Genomic DNA, 24,596 nt, shown 5'->3' on the forward strand with positions numbered 1-24,596 from the left:
CCGTTTTTTAGAAATGTTTGCAAATGTATAAAAAAAGTGGTGTGAGTACTTTCCGAAGGCACTGTATAACACTGTGCCTGCATGAAAGCCTTTCCGGATGACTGTGATCTCACTCTCCGTGACCAATGTGAGCAAAACATTTAAACAGGTTAACAATCACAAGGAACACCAGGGCGTGTTCTCAAAGCATGCTCAGACAAGCTGGCAGGTGTCTTCAGATTAATTTTCAATCCCTCCTTGTCCCAGTCTGTAATCCCAGCATATTTCAAACTAACCACCATTGTCCCTGTTCCAAGGAGCTACAAGCTAACATGTCTAAAGTGTATTAATGACTATCGCCCTGGAGCACTCACATCTGTAATTATGAAGTGCTTTGAAAGGCTGGTCATGACATACAGTATTTGGTAGCATTGCCTTTAAATTGTTTAACTTGGTTCAAATGTTTTGGGTAGCCTTCCACAAGCTTCCCACAATAAGTTGGGTGAATTTTGGCCCATTCTTCCTGACAGAGCTGGTGTAACTGAGTCAGGTTTATAGGCCTCCATGCTCGCACACACTTTTTCAGTTCTGCCCACAGATTTTCTATAGGATTGAGGTCAGGGCTTTGTGATGGCCACTCCAATACCTTGACTTTGTTGTCCTTAAGCCATTTTGCCACAACTTTGGAAGTATGCTTGGGGTCATTGTCCATTTGGAAGACCCATTTGCGACCAAGCTTTAACTTCCTGACTGATGTCTTGAGATGGTGCTTCAATATATCCACATACTTTTCCTGCCTCATGATGCCATCTATTTTGTGAAGTGCACCAGTCCCTCCTGCAGCAAAGCACCCCCACAACATGACGCTGCCACCCCCATGATTCACGGTAGGGATGGTGTTCTTTGGCTTGCAAGCCTCCCCCTTTTTCCTCCAAACATTACGATGGTCATTATGGTCAACAGTTATATTTTTGTTTCATCACAGCAGAGGACATTTCTCCAAAATGTACGATCTTTGTCCCCATGTGCAGTTGCAAACCATAGTCTGGCTTTTTATGGCGGTTTTGGAGCAGTGGCTTCTTCCTTGCTGAGCGGCCTTTCAGGTTATGTCGATATAGGACTCAATTTACTGTGGATACCGATACTTTTGTACCTGTTTCCTCCAGCATCTTCACAAGGTCCTTTGCTTGTTGTTCTGGGATTGATTTGCATTTTTCGCACCAAAGTACGTTCATCTCTAGGAGACAGAACGCGTCTCCTTCCTGAGCGGTATGACGACTGCGTGGTCCCATGGTGTTTATACTTGCGTACTATTGTTTGTACAGATGGACGTGGTACCTTCAGGTGTTTGGAAACTGCTCCCAAGGATGAACCAGACTTGTGGAGGTCTACAATTTATTTTCTGAGGTCTTGGCTGATTTCTTTTGATTTTCCCATGATGTCAAGCAAAGAGGCACTGAGTTTGAAGGTAGGCCTTGAAATACATCCACAGCTACACCTCCAATTGACTCAAATTATGTCAATTAACCTATCAGAATCTTCTAAACCAATGACATCATTTTCTGGAATTTCCCAAGCTGTTTAAAAGCACAGTCAACTTAGTGTATGTAAACTTCTGACCCACTGGAATTGTAATACAATAAATTATAAGTGAAATATTCTGTCTGTAAACGATTGTTGAAAAATGACTTGTGTAATGCACAAAGTAGATGTCCTAACCGACTTGCGAAAACTATAGTTTGTTAACAAGAAATTTGTGGAGTGGTTGAAAAACTAGTTTTAATGACTCCAACCTAAGTCTATGTAAACTTCTGACTTCAACTGTATACCAGAAGCTGGAATCACAGTCTGATTTTATCCAGCAGATGCGACCTGCTTGCTTACAGCTGCACTAGGGTCTGCACTAGGGTCGGACAGACTTGCTGTGTAGATTAAGATATGGCTTGAAAACATTACCTAAATCTAGGAATGAGAAATGCATTGTACTTCAAATTGTTCCATTTTCCCATCTTCTTCATGTGTGAACAGTTTACTATCACTGTTATTCTTTGTTTTGTGCTTTGCATTTTGTATGGAAATTGGTTAATAAACAAAGTTGTTATTATCAGGAGAAAAGATTTGGCATGGGACCCCAGATCCTCAAAAGGTTCTACAGCTGCACCATCGAGAGCGTCCTGACCGGTTGCATCACTGCCTGGTATAGCAACTGCTCTGCATCTGACCATAAGGTACTACAGAGGGTAGTGCAAACGGCCCAGTACATCACTGGTGCCAAGCTTCCTGCCAGCCAGGACCTATATAATAGGTGGTGTCAGAGGAACGCCCATAAAATTGTCAGAGACTCCAGTCACCCAAGTTATAGACTGTTTTCTCTGCTACCGCACGGCAAGCGGTGCCGTAGCACCAAGTCTAGTACCAAAAGGCTCCTCAACAGCTTCTACCCCCAAGCCCCTTCGCCCCCACCTACATGTACAGATTACCTCAACTAGCCTGTACCCCTGCACACTGACTCAGTACCGGTGCCCCCTGTATATGGCCTCGTTATTGTTATTCTTATTGTGTTACTTTTTATTATTACTTTTTATTTTAGCATACTTGGTAAATATTTTCTTCTTCTTGAACAGCACTGTTGGTTAAGGACTTGTAAGTAAGCATTTCACGGTAAAGTCTACACTTGTTGTATTCGGCACATGTGGCAAGTAAAGTTTGATTTGATTTGATTTATTATCAGTATTGTCATTTGAACTATTATTATTCACATTGCAGGGCTTTCAATACCCAACCAATATAGCAAATGAGGCCACTTGAGTTGTGATGTGTTGCAGAACAATGTGTGAAACTAACAAGTGGAAAAGGATTTCAGTAAATGTATGACGGCAAAGAGAAAGCCTATGGGTATTTCATGGGGTGGGCAATTAAGAGATCCTATATAAAACAAGTGGGAAGACCCACTCTCACACTGTGTCTCTTTAGTATCCTTACAGGAGTATAGAAACGACTACTACTACTACTACTATTACTATTATTAATACTACTACTGCTACTACTACTACTAGTGCTCTCACACAGGGATTGAGACTGACAGATCTTCACTCCAAACATGAACAGCAAAGTTTATCTGTCTGGTGAGTAGCCTTTGATGTACAAAGAACTGAACAAAATTATTTGAAATAGAAAGGTATAGGTGATGTTTTTTCTAATGTGCTTTTTCCTTTAAATGATATGTATAATGATGTACAGCAGTGGGGAGCATTTATTTAATGTTACCCCACACTTCAGTTAGATGGAACCTTTGTGTGGGTCTTTTAACAATGTTGGTCAGGCATCTTGTTGACATTCATCCAAGGACACCTCGACTTGCATTACACACCCTCACTGTAGAAATATTTTCTCATGAAATCATGTGATTTCACATCTCCTGTCCCTGCCATTATCTATCCTGTCCCTGCCACCGGCTCTCCGTCTTACCGATCACCCCTCCTGTCTCTCCTATCACCCCTCCTGTCTCTCCTCTCACCCCCCCTGTCTCTCCTCTCACCCTTCCTGTCTCTCCTATAAACCCTCCTGTCTCTCCTATCACCCCTTCGGTCTCTCATGTCACCTCTCCTGTCTCTCCTCTCACCTCTCCTGTCTCTCCCATCACCCCTCCTGTTCCCCAACCCTGTCTCTCCTATCACCCCTCCTGTCTCTCCCATCACCCCTCCTGTCCCTCCTGTCCCTCATCCTGTCTCTCCTGTCACCTCTCTCATCCTTGCCATTGGTAGACCTTCCTGAAAACAATGGCACAATACTTAGCTTAAACCTGTTCTGCCAGTTCATGTCTTTAAAGATTAGAATGTTCCAATGTGGTTAGCCAAAAAGATGACAAGATAATTGACAGAGTAATTTTCTAGGCTTAATATCAAACAGACATGCCACATTTCTGGTTCGTCCACAACTTGTTTCCTGCTTGTAGAAGGGCACGGTTGCAGGAATCCTTTTCTCTAACTATAAGTCACATGATTTCATGAGAAAATGTTTCTGCAGTGAGGGTATGCAATGCAAGTCAAAGTGTCCTTGGATGCATGTCAACAAATGCATAAATGCGTCCTGGTACTGGGGGAGGGTGTCCATATTGGGATTACATGATAACCAACACTGGAGTAGGTTATCCATACAGTGTAGGGGATGCTTCAAAAGTAGATAGAATGTCTATCTTATGGGGTGGGTCTGGGAATACGCAAGAACCATGTAAAGGTGATGAAATCCTACTAACCATCAAGTCTATTAAGCTCTCCGATGCAGGTACCTATACCCTGGGATTGGAAAGAAACGGGGCGGATACGATGGGGATGTTTACCATAACAGTGCAGCCAAAACCACCACCAGTTCCAGCCGGACAGAGACACATCCAGTCGAACTACTCCACCACTCCAGGTCCAACTCCAAATCCACCAACTAAAATGCCAAACCCAGTACAGGTAATTAATGTTAAAGATATTACGGACAGCGATCAATTAGGCACTGAAACATGATATGAAGGAAGGGAAAATATGTGGCTGGCATACATGCGATATACAGCTAAAACACTTAACAGAAAGGACTGTGTTATCTGTGGTCATGCTAGGCCCGTTCTGGCAACACACCCATTTGCTCTAAGTGACGGGGAAGGTTGGATGTGCATATTGGAGGGATTTTACCATGATAAACCCAATTCAACCCTGTGTAAAGCTTTGAGTCTTGTGTTCCCAGAAGTTCCTCCCCAGAAGGCCCCGTGGGGTGTTAAGGCATATGGGGGCAACTACAGCTGTATCACTGGTACAGGTAGGGGTATAGTTTATGGGCGGCTGCCTGAAGCTGATTGCATCAGTAATGTAACCATTAATGCTACCTGGCCGGTAGAAGGGCTGAATCAAACTAGAGGCGTTGCTGACGTATGGTGGATATGTGGACCAAACAGGCGCTTAACACCTATTCTTAGAGGTGACTGACAGGGTACGTGCGCCTTAGCCAGTCTGATAGTACCATTAACCATTATTGAAGTTACAGCTAACCAACTTCTAGGATCCACACAGGGGGGGCATGCACGTGACCCATCCATTAGGAGACAGAGACGTAGTGCACCGTGGACTGAGGGGGTGGAAAACATCCACACCAACCTGTTGGGGGTGCCGGTAGGTGTCCCACAGGAATTCCAAGCCTTGAGCAGAAATGATGGTTTATGGCATCTGTTACCCTTTATCGGTCCAGCAATTGTTGATGCTAAACAGACCTCCTGGATAAATTATATTTATTATAATCAGCAACGCTTTGTTAACTATACACATACGGCACTCACAGGTATGGCTGAACAATTGGAGGCTACTTCTAGAACTGCCAGGCAAAATAGACTAGCCCTAGAAATGATCCTAGCCAGTCAAGGTGGGGTCTGCAAAATGTTTGGAGAACAATGTTGTACGTTTATCCCTAACAATACTAGCCCTGATGGGAGCATTTCGAAAGCTTTAAGTGGTCTAGATAAACTATCAGTGGAGATGAAAGGCTTGGCTGGAGTGGAGGAGAGTGGACTGTTCTCCTGGTTGGGTGAGTGGTTTGGTAAGTACACTGCATTGGTGGTTAATGGATTTCTGACCCTAATTGTTGTGTTTCTTATGTTAATGTGCTGTGCTGCATGTATTATCCCCTGTTTGAGGAAATCTTTTACAGATGTTGCGCACGCTGCGGGTATGATGCCATTGCTTGCTCCCGGGGGGGATGCTGAGACTGCCTTGGCAGAGGATGATCCATGGTTTGCGGTAAATTTTTTTTTTAAAAAGTTAGGTGTAGCAGGGTGGACTAGATGGTTTTTATTCTTTATACAATAAAGGTGTGTTTCTTTTAATCTTTGTATTCTGAGTGTGACATCCTAATAGGGGTGTCAAAAGGGGGACTCCTAAAAATCCCTATGTTATCTAATATGTTACTATGGTACTGAGAATGTGTTCTGAATGGTCATTAACCTGTTAGGGGTGCAGCCCGACACCGGTACACTTATGACAACATCCAGCTCAAAGTGCAGGGCGCGAAATTCAAAAGATATTTTTTTTCAATATTTAACTTTCACACATTAACAAGTCCAAGACACCAGATGAAAGGTGCACATCTTGTGAATCAAGCCAACATGTCCGATTTTTAAAATGTTTTACAGGGAAGACACAATATGTAAATCTATTAGCTAACCACGTTAGCAAAAGACACCACTTTTCTTACTCCATCAGTTTTTTACTCCATCAGTAGCTATCACAAATTCGGCCAAATAAAGATAAAAATAGCCACTAACCAAGAAACAACCTCATCAGATGACAATCTGATAACATATTTATTGTATAGCATATGTTTTTTTCAAAAAATTTGCATATTTCAGGTATAATTCGTAGTTTACATTTCAGCTACAATCAGAAATTGCACCGAAAGCAGCCATAATATTTACAGACACCAACGTCAAATACCTAATTACTCATCATAAAACATTTCTGAAAAATACATAGTGTACAGCAATTGAAAGACAGGCATCTTGTGATTCTAGACAATATTTCCGATTTATTAAATTTTTACAGCGCAAACAAAATGTAGCGTGATATTAGCATAGCAGCAATAGACAGAAAAACGTGGGCGCCCACGACCAGTCAACATGCACGACAGATATATGAAATAACATCATAAATTGGCTCTTACTTTTGCTGATCTTTCATCAGAATGTTGAACAAGCTGTCCTCTGTCCAGATGAGTCGTTGTTTGGATTCAGAATGGCAAATTTCCCTCTTCACTTAGCATTGGCACTAGCCGAGTGGCACAAATCTCTCCGACGTAAACACAGTCAGAGGACGGAACACGGCAAAACTCCCGAAAAAAATTCAATAATCTGATTAAACTATATTGAAAAAACATACATTACGATGATATGTTCACATGTATCAAAAAAATTCCGAGCCGGGGATAGTTTTCGTCTATTACGGCAGCAAAACAGAAGGCAATGGCACTTCCTTGTCGCGCGTTTCAGAGAACCGGAAGTGGACGGTCACGTCAAAGAAATAGCTTTTATTCCACCCCTGACCAAGATGAACACAAAATCTCTTCTCTCACATCCTCTTGAGACCAAGAGGAAGGCGTATGGAGTGTAAGTAGACTCCTAAGTGTCATGACCATATATAGGCATCAAGTTGAACAGAACACATATTTCTGACATTTCACTTCCTGGTCAGGGAAAGTGCTGCCAAAGGAATTCTGTTGCACTCAGAGAAATAATTCCAACGGTTTTAGAAACTAGAGAGTGTTTTCTATCCAATATTAATAATAATATCCATATTGTACGAGCAAGAATTGAGTAGGAGGCCGTTTGAAATGGGCACGATTTCACTGGCTACTCAACACTTTCCCTTGCAGCCAGAAGAAGTTTTTAAAGGTTTAAAGTTCCTGGGTTTATCTACAACCTGATATGTATGTAGCGATCATTGAACTTGATGGTTTCTGTTTTAATTTACACTTAATTTACACCCCTAAGGGGTGTAAAAAGGGGGATTGTGAGGATTGAAAATATGATTGGCCTATAATGGGGGTCTGTGTGTGTGCTGGAAGTAACAGTTTGCCCCAGATAGTGTGCTGAGAGGCTGTGGTTCACCTTGAGTGGGAACAGTATGTTAAATGAGGACACATACATAAGAAAACATTGTTGCAAGGCGGGAACAGTATGTTTAGCTATTGACACCTGCATAGAAAACAATGTTGCAGAACTGTCTGTGTTAAATGAGGACATGAAAACATGTGGCCTCAGTATCCAGGGTGTGGGCGCATAATCTGCCCAACAACGGCGCCGGACAATTGGAGTGCCAGGGGCTGGGACCAGCCTGTGCGCCAGCGATAGGCTGAGTAAAGTCTAAACCACACTCGGCCTCTACTCTGACAGGCCAGCTCAGAAGCGGGAACTAACTCTGTCAGAAGTATATTAGATGAACTTTGTCAGGAAACAAGTCAGTTCTCTGTTCTGCCCTGCGTGGTGATACAGTGAACCCGTATATACCAAAAATGCATTTACCATTTATCGCTTGAGTTTAATAAAAATACTTAAAGTATATTCGGTGACTCTGAATCACATTTTATCCTGATACCAGATTTGATTGACGCAACCCTTAACAGTACAAGCAACAACACTAATTCAAAAACAAAGTAATACAGCAAAAGATTATTAAATAATATTTCTGCAATGAATGTACTATATTTTGTGAGCGAGTCAGAGAAGGCAGAATTTTTTTTTGACAAGAAAAATATGATTGTTTTTTACAGGCTGTGCCTCACAATGATATTCCAGAGGCAGAGAGACTGTTGGCATTGTGTCATCCTTAGTTTGGGCAGCCATGTTAGGTTTTGGCTGCCATTTTACTATAAATGACCATACTGCAAATAAACTTGTTGTTAGCTTTTTGCATAATGCGTGATACAGCCTACAAAAACTTGATTGATTAATGATGTATCCTTTGAATACTACATGATATATAATATAATATATTTGTCATGTTATACACTTCATAAAAACTTCCATAAAGACATTATAAATGCTTATAAATGGTTGATTCATTATTATACATTTAATAATAATGTGCAAGTATTGTACATTCGAGGTGCGTAAAGCTCTTAGAGACTTACCCAGAAAGACTCACAGCTGTTATCACTGCCAAAGGTGATTCTAACATGTAATGACTCAAAAGCATTTCGCTACACTCGCAATAACATCTGCTAACCATGTGTATGTGACCAATAAAATAAATACAATTTGATTTGGGTGTGAATACTTATGTAAATGAGATCTCTCTGTATTTCATTTTCAATAATGAAATTATTTCTAGAAACATGTTTTCACTTTGTCATTATGGGGTATTGTGTGTAGATGGGTGAGTAAAAACATCTATTTAATCCATTTTGAATTCAGGCTGTAACACAACAAAATGTGGAATAAGTCAAAGGGTATGAATACTTTCTCAAGGCAATGTAACTTATAAATGCCTCGTGAGCTTATTTCAACTGTCGTACCCCATCAGAACCAAAAATCTAAGCTTGTCATCGCTCTGTCTATGAATTTGAGAATAGTTACATTTCTCCAGGCCCGTTCAGCTCTTTGCCAAAACAGAGGCGAGATGTCCGCTTTGTTATGGTTTCTTTCAGGCATGAACTGGTATGTTCAGATTGAATTAAAACAAAGTTTCATGGTGGTTATTGGGAGGGTGTGCGGAACAAACCATTGTTGTGTTTCAGGTGGCAGAGAGCCAGTAGTCATACACTCACTGTTTGTTTAGGGCATAACCGTCTCTCATCACACAGACACTTCAGTTAAATGCAACCTTTGTGTGGGGCTTTTAACCATGTCGGTCAGGCATCTTGTTGACATTCATCCAAGGACACCTCAACTTGCATTACACACCCTCACTGTAGACATATTTTCTCATGAAATCATGTGATTTCACATCTCCTGTCCCTGCCATTATCTATCCTGTCCCTGCCACCGGCCCTCCGTCTTACCGATCACCCCTCCTGTCTCTCCTATCACCCCTCCTGTCTCTCCTCACACCCCCCCTGTCTCTCCTTTCACCCTTCCTGTCTCTCCTATAAACCCTCCTGTCTCTCCTATCACCCCTTCGGTCTCTCATGTCACCTCTCCTGTCTCTCCCATCACCCCTCCTGTCCCCTATCCTGTCTCTCCTATCACCCCTCCTGTCTCTCCTATCACCCCTCCTGTCTCTCCCATCACCCCTCCTGTCCCTCCTGTCCATCATCCTGTCTCTCCTATAACCTCTCCCGTCTTTGCCATTGGTAGACCTTCCTGAAAACAATGGCACAATACTTAGCTTAAACCTGTTCTGCCAGTTCATGTCTTTAAAGATTAGAATGTTCCAATGTGGTTAGCCAAAAAGATGACAAGATAATTGACAGAGTAATTTTCTAGGCTATATATCAAACAGACATGCCACATTTCTGGTTCGTCCACAACTTGTTTCCTGCTTGTAGAAGGGCACGGTTGCAGGAATCCTTTTCTCTAACTATAAGTCACATGATTTCATGAGAAAATGTTTCTGCAGTGAGGGTATGCAATGCAAGTCAAGGTGTCCTTGGATGCATGTCAACAAATGCATAAATGCCTCCTGGTACAAGCAACAACACTAATTCAAAAACAAAGAAATACAGCAAAAGATGATTAAATAATATTTCTGCAATAAATGTACTATATTTTGTGAGCGAGTCAGAGAGAAGGCTGAAAAATTATTTGACAACAAATATATGATTGTTTTTTACAGGCTGTGCCTCACAATGATATTCCAGAGGCAGAGAGACTGTTGGCATTGTGTCATCCTTAGTTTGGGCAGCCATGTTAGGTTTTGGCTGCCATTTTACTGTAAATGACCATACTGCAAAAATTATCTTGTTGTTAGCTTTTTGCATAATGCATGATACAGCCTACAAAAACTGAATTGATTAATTATTTATCCTTTGAATACTACATGATATGTAATATAATATATTTGTCATGTTATACACTTCATAAAAACTTCCATAAAGACATTATAAATGCGTATAAATGGTTGATTCATTATTATACATTTAATAATAATGTACAAGTATTGCTTGTACAAGCTCTTAGAGACTTACCCAGAAAGACTCACAGCTGTAATCATCGCCAAAGGTGATTCTAGCATGTAATGACTCAAAAGCATTTAGCTACACTCGCAATAACATCTGCTAACCATGTGTATGTGACCAATAAAATAAATACAATTTGATTTGATTTGGGTGTGAATACTTATGTAAATGAGATATCTGTATTTCATTTTCAATAAATTAGAAAAAAATTGTCGAAACATGTTTTCACTTTGTCATTATGGGGTATTGTGTGTAGATGGGTGAGTAAAAACATCTATATAACCCATGTTGAATTCAGGCTGTATCACAACAAAATGTGGAATAAGTCAAAGGGTATGAATACTTTCTCAAGGCAATGCAACTTATAAATGCCTCGTGAGCTTCTTTCAACTGTCGTACCCCATCTGAACCAAAAATCTAAGCTTGTCATCGCTCTGTCTATGAATTTGAGAATAGTTACATTTCTCCAGGCCCGTTCAGCTCTTTGCCAAAACAGAGGCGAGATGTCCGCTTGTTATGGTTTCTTTCAGGCATGAACTAGTATGTTCAGATTGAATTAAAACACAGTTTCATGGTGGTTATTGGGAGTGGTGGTTATTGGGAGGGTGTGCGGAACAAACCATTGTTGTGTTTCAGGTGGCAGAGAGCCAGTAGTCATACACTCACTGTTTGTTTAGGGCATAACCGTCTCTCATCACACACTTCAGTTAAATGGAACCTTTGTGTGGGGCTTTTAACAATGTTGGTCAGGCATCTTGTTGACATTCATCCAAGGACACCTCAACTTGCATTACACACCCTCACTGTAGAAATATTTTCTCATGAAATCATGTGATTTCACATCTCCTGTCCCTGCCATTATCTATCCTGTCCCTGCCACCGGTCCCCTTATCACCCCTCCTGTCCCTCCTATCACCCCTCCTGTCTCTCCTATCACCCCTCCTGTCCCACATATCACCCATCCAGTCTTACCTATCACCCCTCCCGTCTCTCCCTTCATCCCTCTAGTCTCTCATATCACCCCTCCTGTCCCACATATCACCCATCCAGTCTTACCTATCACCCCTCTAGTCTCTCCTATCACCTCTCCTGTCTTTCCTATCATCCCTCCTGTCTCTCCTATCACCCCTCTCCCTACTCTCCTATCACCTCTCCCGTCCCTCCTATCACATCTCCTGTCCCTCTCCCATCACCCTTCCTGTCTGTCCTATCACCGTTCCTGTCTCTCCTATCAACACTCCTGTCCCTCCTGTCTCTCATATTGTCTCTCCTATCACCCCTCCTACCACTCCGGTCTCTCATATCACCCCTCTTACCACTCCTGTCTCTCCTATCACCACTCTCGTCTCTCCTATCACCTCTACCGTCTTTCCTATCACCTCTCCCTACTCTCTTATCACCTCTCCCATCCCTCCTATCACCCCTCCCGTACCTCCTATCACCCCTCCTGTCTCTCTCCCACCACTCTTCCTGTCTCTACTATCACTGGTCCTGTCTCTCCTGTCACTGTTCCTGTCTCTCCTATCAACACTCCTGTCCCTCCTGTCTCTCATGTTGTCTCTCGTATCACCGCTCCCATCTCTCCTATCACCCCTCCTACCCCTCTCGTCTCTACGAACACCCCTCTCATCTCTCCTATCGACACTCCTGTCCCTCCTGTCTCTCATATTGTCTCTCCTATCACCCCTACCGTCTCTCCTATCACCCCTACCGTCTCTCCTATCACCCATACCGTCCCTCCTATCACCCCTACCGTCTCTCCTATCACCCATACCGTCCCTCCTATCACCCCTACCGTCCCTCCTATCACCCCTCCTGTCTCTACTATCACCCCTACCGTCTCTCCTATCACCCATACCATCCCTCATACCACCCTCCTGTCTCTCCTATCACCCCTACCGTCTCTCCTATCACCCATACCGTTCCTCCTATCACCCCTCCTGTCTCTACTATCACACCTCCTGTCCCTTCTATCACCCCTCCTATCTCTCTCATCATCCCACCCATTTCTCCTTCCACCCCTCCTGTCCCTGCCTTAGGTTTACATTCCTGAAAACAATAGCAGTATACTTTGCTCAAACCACTGTCAATTCTTGTCCTTAAAGATTAGTGTTCCATTGTGGTTAGCCCAAAAAATTACAAGATAATTGACAGTGTCATCATATGATCAAAAGGCTAAACAGATCCTAGATCAGCACTTCTCCTCTGAGACGTGATAAACACGGGCCCTGAGTTGAGTCTGCTAATGCAGCACATTCTTTAGATTTGACATACAGTTTGCATATTCCACAACAACAACAGGGAAAGTGAAAGATGAAAAGAGGAACGTATGGTGAAAGAAAAGGAGAAGTGGAAGAGTGGTCAGGATTATAAGGTCTCCTCCTGACACTCCACTGTGGTACCATGTGACTTATTTGAAGTCATATACTGTCACGCCCTGGCCTTAGTATTCTTTGTTTTCTTTATTATTTTAGTTAGGTCAGGGTGTGACATGGGGAATGTTTGTGTTTTATCGGTTTTGGGTGGTTATATGGTAAAGGGGGTGTTGGGTGTAGTGTATGGGTTTGTGTTGAGTGTATGTGTCTAGCTGTGTCTATGTTGGGTGTAAGTTGTCTAGGAGAGTCTATGGTTGCCTGAATGGGTTCCCAATTAGAGACAGCTGATTTCTGTTGTCTCTGATTGGGAGCCCTATTTAAGGTAGCCATAGGCTTTCGTTTGATGTGGGTAATTGTCTATGTCTGAACGTTTGTAGCCTGTATGTGCACTACGTTTATTAGCTTCACGGTCGGTCGGTCGTTTGTTTGTTTTGTTAGTTTTGTAAGAGTGTTTTGTTTTCGGTTCTCCTTCTTCTTAATAAAAAGAAGATGGCTTATTTTCCTACTGCTGCGTTTTGGTCCGTCAATCCTCCACACGATCGTGACAGAATTACCCACCAACCTAGGACCAAGCGGCGGGGGAGAGCTCAACAGAGCAACCAGGACTCGTGGACTTGGGACGAAGTATTGGAGGGAAAAGGACACTGGGCGCACATTGGGGAATATCGCCGCGCTCGTGAGGAGATGGAGGCAGCGAGAGCCCAACAGCGGTGATATGAGGAGGCAGCACGGAGACAAGGCTGGAAGCCCGTGAGTACAACCCAAAAATTTCTTGGGGGGGGCCTTAAAGGGAGTGTGGCGAAGTCAGGTAGGAAACCTGCGCCTACTCCCTGTACTTACCGTGGAGAGCGAGAGTACGGGCAGACACCGTGTTACGCAGTAGAGCGCACGGTGTCTCCTGTACGCGTGCATAGCCCGGTTCGGTACATTCCAGCTCCACGTATCGGCCGGGCTAGACTGAGCGTTGAGCCTTATGTCATGAAGCCGGCCCAACGCATCTGGTCACCAGTGCGTCTCCTCGGGCCGGCGTACATGGCACCAGCCTTACGCATGGTGTCCCCGGTTCGCCTACATAGGCCGGTGCGGGTTATTCCACCTCCCCGCACTGGTCAGGCGACGGGGAGCATACAACCAGGTAAGGTTGGGCAGGCTCGGCGCTCAAGGGAGCCAGTACGCATGCACGGTCCGGTATTTCCGGCGCCACCTCCCCGCCCCTACCCAGTACCACCAGTGCCTCCTCCACGCACTAGCCCTATGGTGCGTGTCTCCAGCCCTTTACCACCAGTGCCTAAACCACGCAACAAGCCTCCTGTGTGTCCCCAGAGTCCTGTGCGTCCTGTTGCTGCTCCCCGCACTAGCCCTGAGATGCGTGTCCACAGTCCGGTACCACCAGTTCCGGCACCACGCACTAGGCCTAATGTGCGCTCCCAGGGTCCAGTATGCCCTGTTCCTTCTCCCCGCACTAGCCCTGAGATGCGTGTCCCCAGCCCGGTACCACCAGTTCCGGCACCACGCACCAGGCCTACAGTGCGCCTCAGCCGGCAAGAGTCTGCCGTCTGCACAGCGATGCCTGAACTGCCCGTCTGCCAAGCGCCATCTGAGCCATCCGTCTACCCAGCGCCATCTGAGCCATCCGTCTGCCCCGAGCCATTAGAGCCGCCCGTCTGTCCCGAGCCGTCAGAGCCGTTCGTCAGTCAGGAGCCGCTAGAGCCATTCGTCAGACAGGATCTGCCAGAGCCGCCAACCAGACAGGATCTGCCAGAGCCGCCAACCAGACAGGATCTGCCAGAGCCGCCAACCAGACAGGATCTGCCAGAGCCGCCAACCAGACAGGATCTGCCAGATCCGCCAGCCAGCCATGTGCAGCCAGATCCGTCAGCCAGCCATGTGCAGCCAGATCCGTCAGCCAGCCATGTGCAGCCAGATCCGTCAGCCAGCCATGAGCAGCCAGATCCGTCAGCCAGCCAGATCCGTCAGCCAGCCATGAGCAGCCAGATCCGTCAGCCAGCCATGAGCAGCCAGATCCGTCAGCCAGCCATGAGCAGCCAGATCCGTCAGCCAGCCATGAGCAGCCAGATCCGTCAGCCAGCCATGAGCAGCCAGATCCGTCAGCCAGCCATGAGCAGCCAGATCCGTCAGCCAGCCATGGGCCGTCCCTCAGTCCGGAGCTGCCGTCCCTCAGTCCGGAGCTGCCGTCCCTCAGTCCGGAGCTGCCGTCCCTCAGTCCGGAGCTGCCGTCCCTCAGTCCGGAGCTGCCGTCCCTCAGTCCGGAGCTGCCGTCCCTCAGTCCGGAGCTGCCGTCCCTCAGTCCGGTGCTCTCCCTTATCCTGGTGCTCTCCCTTATCCTGGTGCTCTCCCTTATCCTGGTGCTGCCCCTTACCCTGGTACTGCCCCTTAGTCCGGAGCTGCCCCTTAGTCCGGAGCTGCCCCTTAGTCCGGAGCTGCCCCTTAGTCCGGAGCTGCCCCTTAGTCCGGAGCTGCCCCTTAGTCCGGAGCTGCCCCTTAATTCAGTGGGGTTAATGTGGAGGGGGGTCATTTGGAGGAAGCTAAGGAGGCGGTTAGTGACTGTGGTGGGGTGGGGACCACGACCAGTGCCGGAGCCGCCACCGTGGAAGGAAGCCCACCCAGACCCTCCCCTAGACTGTGTGCTGGTGCGCCCGGAGTTCGCACCTTAAGGGGGGGGTTATGTCACGCCCTGGCCTTAGTATTCTTTGTTTTCTTTATTATTTTAGTTAGGTCAGGGTGTGACATGGGGAATGTTTGTGTTTTATCGGTTTTGGGTGGTTATATGGTAAAGGGGGTGTTGGGTGTAGTGTATGGGTTTGTGTTGAGTGTATGTGTCTAGCTGTGTCTATGTTGGGTGTAAGTTGTCTAGGAGAGTCTATGGTTGCCTGAATGGGTTCCCAATTAGAGACAGCTGATTTCTGTTGTCTCTGATTGGGAGCCCTATTTAAGGTAGCCATAGGCTTTCGTTTGATGTGGGTAATTGTCTATGTCTGAACGTTTGTAGCCTGTATGTGCACTACGTTTATTAGCTTCACGGTCGGTCGTTTGTTTGTTTTGTTAGTTTTGTAAGAGTGTTTTGTTTTCGGTTCTCCTTCTTCTTAATAAAAAGAAGATGGCTTATTTTCCTACTGCTGCGTTTTGGTCCGTCAATCCTCCACACGATCGTGACAATATACAATTTATTTTAAACAGATCTTTCTTGACCTACAGAAGGCCCCACAAGGCCTTACAATACGCTAGCTATTGACCCTACAAAAGGCTAACTAGCTTCCCTACAATAGGCTAGCTCGTGAGCCTACAATAGGCTAGCTAGCAACCCCACAACAGACTAGCCATATAGGGGCATTTTTTCTATCAGTGTGGATAGTTATTTTTTATTTTTTTTAGGGGGAACTTCACACGTGTGCTTTTGCTTGTTCTTTGAGGTCTAGGCCAAGTTACTGTGAAAGCACTCTGTTAGGCCAATCCTCTGAAAAGGGCTAAGTCTCAATCAGTTATTTCTGGGATTCCTCGCATCCTATCTCCTCTCCTCTTTGTCAACCCTATTAGAAGAGAAGGTCAAGGTCCCTCCACTTGGAACATATTATCCAATGAGTTTTGTGAAGGGGGCAAGGAGAGAGGATGCGAGGACTGAAGGAAAGATTAATTGAGACAGAGCTAAGATCTCCACAGTTTCAGAGATTTAAAAGGGAAATTCAATTAAAACATAATATGATCGAATATGAAGGGGGAAGAAAAACTTCCACGTAGTGTATTATGACAGCAACAACAAACGGTATATTTAAAGTGTCTTAGTACAACAGAATATACACATACATACCAGTATCTATAGTCATTAACTCTCATTATCTTAGCACAACCGATTGCACATGACATCTACCTACATGAACTATTACACAACTCTATAGCTCTACTCTATTCCACAAGAGGAGAGAAAGCTCAGATCCTTAGATCAGCCTTTCTTAAAGTATGGGTCGTGACGTGTCAGAGTAACTGTATCATTATTTCATTTATTTCTGGAATTGATTTGTCCAAGTACAACTGCTCTCTGCTTGGCAACGGTCTCTGCTTAGCAACGGTCTCTGCTTAGCAACGGTCTCTGCTTAGCAACGGTCTCTGCTTAGCAACGCTCTCTGCTTAGCAACGCTTTCTGCTTAGCAACGCTTTCTGCTTAGCAACGGTCTCTGCTTAGCAACGGTCTCTGCTCAGTTTAGCAGCTGTGCGTGTGGGAGATGCTCGTGCGTTTCGCGGGTTACCGGATCTTTTTTTTCTGCAGTTTTCTTGAAGATCCGCACCCACTGTAACGGCGTTCCTCTTCCTCTTCATCCGAAGAGGAGGAGCAGGGATTGAACCAACATGCAGCGTTGTATTTAGACATAATGAATTTATTTAAGCAAAGACGAAAACACGAACTTCACTTGAATACTTACAAAACAACAAAACGAATGTAGACAAACCTGAACATACGAACTTACATATAACACGAAGAACGCACGAACAGGAAAAATGACTACATAAAACGATGAACGAACGAAACAGTCCCGTATGGTGCATACAAACATAGACACTGACACAGGAGACAACCACCCACGACAAACAATGTGAAAACACCTACCTTAATATGATTCTCAATCAGAGGAGATGAAAACCACCTGCCTCTAATTGAGAACCATAACAGGTACCCAAAACCAACATAGAAACAGAAAACATAGACTGCCCACCCAAACTCACGTCCTGACCAACTAACACATACAAAACTAAGAGAAAACAGGTCAGGAACGTGACATAACCCCCCCTTAAGGTGCGCACCAGCACAAAGTCTAGGGGAGGGTCTGGGTGGGCATCTGACCACGGTGGTGGCTCAGGCTCTGGGCGAAGTCCCCACCCCACCATAGTCAATCCCAGCTTACGTCTCCCCCTTAGAATGACCACCCTCTTATTCCACCCACCTAATATAAGGGGCAACACCAAGATAAGGGACAGCTCCGGGACAAGGTAGCTCAGGACAGCGAGGTAGGTCGGGATAGAGAGGTAGCTCAGGATAGAGAGATAGCTCAGGATAGAGGGGCAACTCCGGACTGAAGGGCAGCTCCGGACAGAGAGACAGCTCTGGACTGAGGGGCAGTTCTGGATACATGGCAGCTCTGGGCTGAGGGGCAGCTCATGGCTGGCTGACGGCTCTGGACGCTCATGGCTGGCTGACGGCTCTGGACGCTCATGGCTGGCTGACGGCTCTGGACGCTCATGGCTGGCTGACGGCTCTGGACGCTCATGGCTGGCTGACGGCTCTGGACGCTCATGGCTGGCTGACGGCTCTGGACGCTCATGGCTGGCTGACGGCTCTGGACGCTCATGGCTCGCTGGCGGCTCTGGCAGATCCTGTCTGGTTGGCGGCTCTGGCAGATCCTGTCTGGTTGGCGGCTCTGGCAGATCCTGTCTGGTTGGCGGCTCTGGCAGATCCTGTCTGGTTGGCGGCTCTGGCAGATCCTGTCTGGTTGGCGGCTCTGGCAGATCCTGTCTGACGAACGGCTCTGACGGCTCGGGACAGACGGGCGGCTCTAATGGCTCGGGACAGACGGATGGCTCAGACGGCACTGGGCAGACGGATGGCTCAGACGGCGCTGGGGAGACGGATGGCTCAGATGGCGCTGGGGAGACGGATGGCTCAGATGGCGCTGGGGAGACGGATGGCTCAGATGGCGCTGGGGAGACGGATGGCTCTGGCCGGATAAGGCGCACTGTAGACCTGGTGCGTGGTGCCGGAACTGGAGGCACCGGGCTAAGGACACGCACCTTCATGCTAGTGCGGGGAGCAGGGACAGGGCACACTGGACTCTCAAAGCGTACTATTTGCCTGGTGCGTGGTACCGGCACTGGTGGCACCGGGCTGAGGGCACGCACCTCAGGATGAGTACGGGGAGAAGGAACAGTGTGTACAGGGCTCTGGAGACGCACAGGTGGCTTAGTGCGTGGTGCCGGAACTGGAGGCACCGAACTGGATACACGCACCACAGTGAGAGTGCGTGGAGGAGGAACAGGGCTCTGGAGAGGCACAGGAGGCTTAGTGTGTGGTGTCAGCACTGGTGGTACTGGGCTGGGGACACGCACCACAGGGCCAGTGCGAGGAGCAGTAACAGGACGCACAGGACTCTGGAGACGCACAGGAGGCTTTGTGCGTGCTGTAGGCACTGTCTTAACCAGACGGCTAGCACGCACCTCAGGACGAGTATGGAGAGCTGTTCCCGGTGACATTAACTCACCAACACGTTCATTCGGACGGATGCCGTGCCTCATGCACCAAACCAGTACATCCCTCATAACTCTCTCCTCCAATTTCTCCATTAACTCCTTTACTGTCTCTGCGTCGCTCACCTCCAAATCCGCCCTCACCGGCTCCTTACGGTAAGCAGGAGGAGTTGGCTCACTTCTCCCGACTGACCCAACTAAACTACCCGAGAGCCCCCCCCCCAATACATTTTTGGGTTTGACTTACGGGGTTCTGTTAGTAAAACGTTTATTGGAGACAGGAGATCAAGTAGAGACATAGGACGAGGTGGATTATTATATAATAAGGCCTTTTATTAATATGTAAAAATATCTTAGTAAATCGTACAGTACGGCTCCTTCTGTCTGACTTGTATGAAATCGTCGGAAGAGAGACCCTCTAAGCAGTACATACAGATTATATAGGCAACAAGCAAAGTAGGGTGATCTTGTCGTCTGGCCTTCCGATTGGTCGATCTGGGTCGTGGGTAGTCCTGTTCGGCCTGATGTCGACATTCCATTGGCTTTTCACTCAGTTCTTTGTCCTAGTCACATACAAAGGCATCCTGCATGTGCGTTTGTTTTCACAGGCCCTATTCATGGGGGAGGGGATGTGTGTGTGGGTCTGACAAAGTAGTGGGAATGGGTGCATGTTGTGCCAAGAATAGCTTATGTTGAGAAGTGGTTTTAAAACAAGTTACCAGTATCTTATACAATTTCTTACAGTTCCAGCCTTGTTTCCGTAATGCCTCCTCATATCGCCGCCTCTCTGCTTTCGCTGCCTCCATCTCTTCACGAGCGCGGTGATTTTCCCCAATATGCGCCCAGTGTCCTTTTCCCTCCAATACTTCCTCCCAAGTCCACGAGTCCTGCTTACTTGGCCGCTGCTCGAAATTCCGCTGCTTGGTTCTGGTGTGGTGGGTGGTTCTGTAACGGCGTTCCTCTTCCTCTTCATCCGAAGAGGAGGAGCAGGGATTGAACCAACATGCAGTGTTGTATTTAGACATAATGAATTTATTTAAGCAAAGACGAAAACACGAACTTCACTTGAATACTTACAAAACAACAAAACGAATGTAGACAAACCTGAATATACGAACTTACATATAACACGAAGAACGCACGAACAGGAAAAATGACTACATAAAACGATGAACGAACGAAACAGTCCCGTATGGTGCATACAAACATAGACACTGACACAGGAGACAACCACCCACGACAAACAATGTGAAAACACCTACCTTAATATGATTCTCAATCAGAGGAGATGAAAACCACCTGCCTCTAATCATATCAGGTACCCAAAACCAACATAGAAACAGAAAACATAGACTGCCCACCCAAACTCACGTCCTGACCAACTAACACATACAAAACTAACAGAAAACAGGTCAGGAACGTGACACCCACAAACTGCAGCACTTCGTCCAGCAGCAGATGATGCGCTGTCAGCCACTGACTTGTCGTTCCTGCTCGCCATCACTCCAGTCCTGACTGAGCTCAATCGTCATGAAACGCAAATACAGCGATGAGTTTCTCTCTCTTGGTTTCAAACAAACTTTGAGAAATAACAAGGCGCTCCCACAATGTGTTTTGTGCGGGGAAGTGCTTAGTAATGAGTATTTTAACAGCAGCAGTTCCAACTTAGACTTTTTTTCAACAATACTTTCAACAGTAAGATGTACAGTGTGCCTGATCATTTTTCATCTGTACTGTTACTTAGGGTTGCACGATCAAAAATGGAGTGTGTGTGTGTGTGTCTGTGTGTGTACTGTTATTCATCTGTGTGATGTGATCAATCAGTTTATTCGGGTTCAGAATGAAAATTATTTATTGTATTTTAACTGCAACAGTTCAAGACTAGACAGATATGAGTCTTTTTAATGGGGAAAAATAAACATGAATAGCTATTTATATGGTTATTGAAATACATTTTATTTGTTTTTGTTAATATTGCATTTGTTTTAGGCATAAGGGCAATGAAATGTACCAATATTTACGCATAGCTGTATATTTTCAGAACCTTGGGTCCCAAATAACATAGAATTTCTAATTTGTGTCTCAGGCTGAAAAAGTTTATGAACCCCTGCTTAGATACAGGGACAGAGTCAAAGGTGGCCCTCTGGTGGTTGTAGTACTAACTACAGGTACAGCTGTATTGTTGGTGAGAGAGACCTGGGTGGATGTAGTACTAACTACAGGTATGGCTGTAGTGTTGGTGACAGAGACCTGGGTGGGTGTAGTACTAACTACAGGTACAGCTGTAGTGTTGGTGACAGAGACCTGGGTGGATGTAGTACTAACTACAGGTACAGCTGTAGTGTTGGTGACAGAGACCTGGGTGAATGTAGTACTAACTACAGGTACAGCTGTAGTGTTGGTGACAGAGACCTGGGTGGATGTAGTACTAACTACAGGTACAACTGTAGTGTTGGTGACAGAGACCTGGGTGGATGTAGAACTAACTACAGGTACAGCTGTAGTGTTGGTGACAGAGACCTGGGTGGATGTAGTACTAACTACAGGTACAGCTGTAGTGTTGGTGACAGAGACCTGGGTGGATGTAGTACTAAGTACAGGTACAGCTGTAGTGTTGGTGACAGAGACCTGGGTGGATGTAGTACTAACTACAGGTACAGCTGTAGTGTTGGTGACAGAGACCTTGGTGGATGTAGTACTAACTACAGATACAGCTGTAGTGTTGGTGACAGAGACCTGGGTGGATGTAGTACTAACTACAGGTATAGCTGTAGTGTTGGTGACAGAGACCTTGGTGGATGTAGTACTAACTACAGGTACAGCTGTAGTGTTGGTGACAGAGACCTGGGTGGATGTAGTACTAACTACAGGTACAGCTGTAGTGTTGGTGACAGAGACCTGGGTGGATGTTGTACTCACTACAGGTACAACTGTAGTGTTGGTGACAGAGACATGGGTGGATGTAGTACTAACTACAGGTACAGCTGTAGTGTTGGTGACAGAGACCTGGGTGGGCGTAGTACTAACTACAGGTACAGCTGTAGTGTTGGTGACAGAGACCTGGGTGGATGTAGTACTAACTACAGGTACAGCTGTTGTGTTGGTGCCAGAGACCTGGGTGGATGTAGTACTAACTACAGGTACAGCTGTAGTGTTGGTGACAGAGACCTGGGTGGATGTAGTACTAACTACAGGTACAGCTGTAGTGTTGCTGACAGAGACCTGGGTGGATGTTGTACTAACTACAGGTACAGCTGTAGTGTTGGTGACAGAGACCTGGGTGGATGTAGTACTAACTACAGGTACAGCTGTAGTGTTGGTGACAGAGACCTGGGTGGATGTAGTACTAACTACAGGTACAGCTGTAGTGTTGGTGACAGAGACCTGGGTGGATGTAGTACTAACTACAGGTACAGCTGTAGTGTTGGTGACAGAGACCTGAGTGGATGTAGTACTAACTACAGGTACAGCTGTAGTGTTGGTGACAGAGACCTGTGTGGATGTAGTACTAACTACAGGTACAACTGTAGTGTTGGTGACAGAGACCTGTGTGGATGTAGTACTAACTACAGGTACAACTGTAGTGTTGGTGACAGAGACCTGTGTGGATGTAGTACTAACTACAGGTACAACTGTAGTGTTGGTGACAGAGACCTGTGTGGATGTAGTACTAACTACAGGTACAACTGTAGTGTTGGTGACAGAGACCTGGGTGGATGTAGTACTAACTACAGGTACAGCTGTAGTGTTGGTGACAGAGACCTGGGTGGATGTAGTACTAACTACAGGTACAGATGTAGTGTTGGTGACAGAGACCTGGGTGGATGTAGTCCTCACTACAGGTACAGCTGTAGTGTTGGTGACAGAGACCTGGGTGGATGTAGTACTAACTACAGGTACAGCTGTTGTGTTGGTGACAGAGACCTGGGTGGATGTAGTACTAACTACAGGTACAGCTGTAGTGTTGGTGACAGAGACCTGGGTGGATGTAGTACTAACTACAGGTATAGCTGTAGTGTTGGTGACAGAGACCTGGGTGGATGTAGTACTAACTACAGGTACAGCTGTAGTGTTGATGACAGAGACCTGGGTGGATGTAGTACTAACTACAGGTACAGCTGTAGTGTTGGTGACAGAGGCCTGGGTGGATGTAGTACTAACTACAGGTACAGCTGTAGTGTTGGTGACAGAGACCTGAGTGGATGTAGTACAAACTACAGGTACAGCTGTAGTGTTGGTGACAGAGACCTGTGTGGATGTAGTACTAACTACAGGTACAACTGTAGTGTTGGTGACAGAGACCTGTGTGGATGTTGTACTAACTACAGGTACAGCTGTAATGTTGGTGACAGAGATCTGGGTGGATGTTGTACTAACTACAGGTACAGCTGTAGTGTTGATGACAGAGACCTGGGTGGATGTAGTACTAACTACAGGTACAGCTGTAGTGTTGGTGACAGAGACCTGGGTGGATGTAGTACTAACTACAGGTACAGCTGTAGTGTTGGTGACAGAGACATGGGTGGATGTAGTACTAACTACAGGTACAGCTGTAGTGTTGGTGACAGAGACCTGAGTGGATGTAGTACTAACTACAGGTACAGCTGTAGTGTTGGTGACAGAGACCTGGGTGGATGTAGTCCTCACTACAGGTACAGCTGTAGTGTTGGTGACAGAGAACTGGGTGGATGTAGTACTAACTACAGGTACAGCTGTTGTGTTGGTGACAGAGACCTGGGTGGATGTAGTACTAACTACAGGTACAGCTGTAGTGTTGGTGACAGAGACCTGGGTGGATCTCGTACTAACTACAGGTATAGCTGTAGTGTTGGTGACAGAGACCTGGGTGGATGTAGTACTAACTACAGGTACAGCTGTAGTGTTGGTGACAGAGACCTGGGTGGATGTAGTACTAACTACAGGTACAGCTGTAATGTTGGTGACAGAGACATGGGTGGATGTAGTACTAACTACAGGTACAGCTGTAGTGTTGGTGACAGAGACCTGAGTGGATGTAGTACTAACTACAGGTACAGCTGTAGTGTTGGTGACAGAGACCTGGGTGGATGTAGTACTAACTACAGGTATAGCTGTAGTGTTGGTGACAGAGACCTGGGTGGATGTAGTACTAACTACAGGTACAGCTGTAGTGTTGATGACAGAGACCTGGGTGGATGTAGTACTAACTACAGGTACAGCTGTAGTGTTGGTGACAGAGACCTGGGTGGATGTAGTACTAACTACAGGTACAGCTGTAGTGTTGGTGACAGAGACATGGGTGGATGTAGTACTAACTACAGGTACAGCTGTAGTGTTGGTGACAGAGACCTGGGTGGATGTAGTACT

Source organism: Salvelinus namaycush, chromosome 42 (genome assembly GCF_016432855.1).
Source record: "Salvelinus namaycush isolate Seneca chromosome 42, SaNama_1.0, whole genome shotgun sequence".
Lineage (NCBI taxonomy): Eukaryota > Metazoa > Chordata > Actinopteri > Salmoniformes > Salmonidae > Salvelinus > Salvelinus namaycush.